Below are 882 nucleotides of genomic sequence, written 5' to 3'. Positions count from 1 at the left end.
ATATATAATATTTATTAAAATGTTAATCAAAAATGTTCAAATTTCCATAATATGGCAAAAAAGTGTAAAAAGAAATGAAAGGTGTTGACTACACAAAATGACTGCTTTTATGCTGCAGATACTCATTGAGGCATGCAGATAACATGTCCAGACACTCACTCTGTTTTTAGTTTCAATGAAAGAGAGCATTTGAAACACGTCCATTCTCCAGCACATCTGTGTATGCTCCTCTGTTTTTGAGTCCTCACCTGAAGAACTCTTTTATCTCTTACCCACCACCTGCCAAGTTGTCCCAACGGACAAGATCAGCCTAATAAGATATGATTGGTTTGTTTCTGTGCTTATCTACAGATAGCTATGTCTATTATTAGTGACCAATTGCAAAAGGTGTGTGGAAACATTTTTGTTAGCAGCATTTTGCAACATTTTAAATATTTTGAATTTCTAAATTCATGAAATCTCGATAGATTCCATGGGCCATACTGAGTTTTTGATTCAGCCATATTTTCCATTTTGCCATAAAAAAGATATATGTTAAAATGCTATATTTATATCAAGCTGACCCTTGATTAATGTCATCAACACTATGTCCTGAAGGGGCCAAAAGAGGATAAAATTAATTTTAAATCCTAAATAAATTATATATATTTTTATATTTTTTAAGAATAAATAAAAACAGTTGACAAAAATGCTACAAATGACATTTAAAAAATATATCAAGTCATTCTTTTGTTCTTTTCTTATGCATTGGGTCATATGGAGTTAACCCAATTTGTGTCAGCCATATTGCTTGTCTGCCTTTTTGAATTTAGCAATTAAGTTTATTTGTAACAGATCTGCGCTGTCATGTTTTGTTTTTGCCTGAAGCCATATTTGTGTTAG

The 882-nt window shown here is 31.6% G+C and overlaps 1 protein-coding gene across 1 annotated transcript in view; it reads left to right on the top strand.

Annotated features, from left to right (window-relative positions):
* The window catches only part of LOC107696536 (RNA-binding protein 24-like), a 15231-nt gene that overhangs the window by 2557 nt on the left and 11792 nt on the right, over positions 1-882 (top strand). The gene's annotated exons all lie outside the window — the stretch shown is intronic.

Source organism: Sinocyclocheilus anshuiensis, unplaced genomic scaffold (genome assembly GCF_001515605.1).
Source record: "Sinocyclocheilus anshuiensis isolate Anshui unplaced genomic scaffold, SAMN03320099.WGS_v1.1 scaffold590, whole genome shotgun sequence".
Taxonomy (NCBI): Eukaryota; Metazoa; Chordata; class Actinopteri; order Cypriniformes; family Cyprinidae; genus Sinocyclocheilus; species Sinocyclocheilus anshuiensis.
This window is presented reverse-complemented; position numbering and strand designations above follow the sequence as displayed.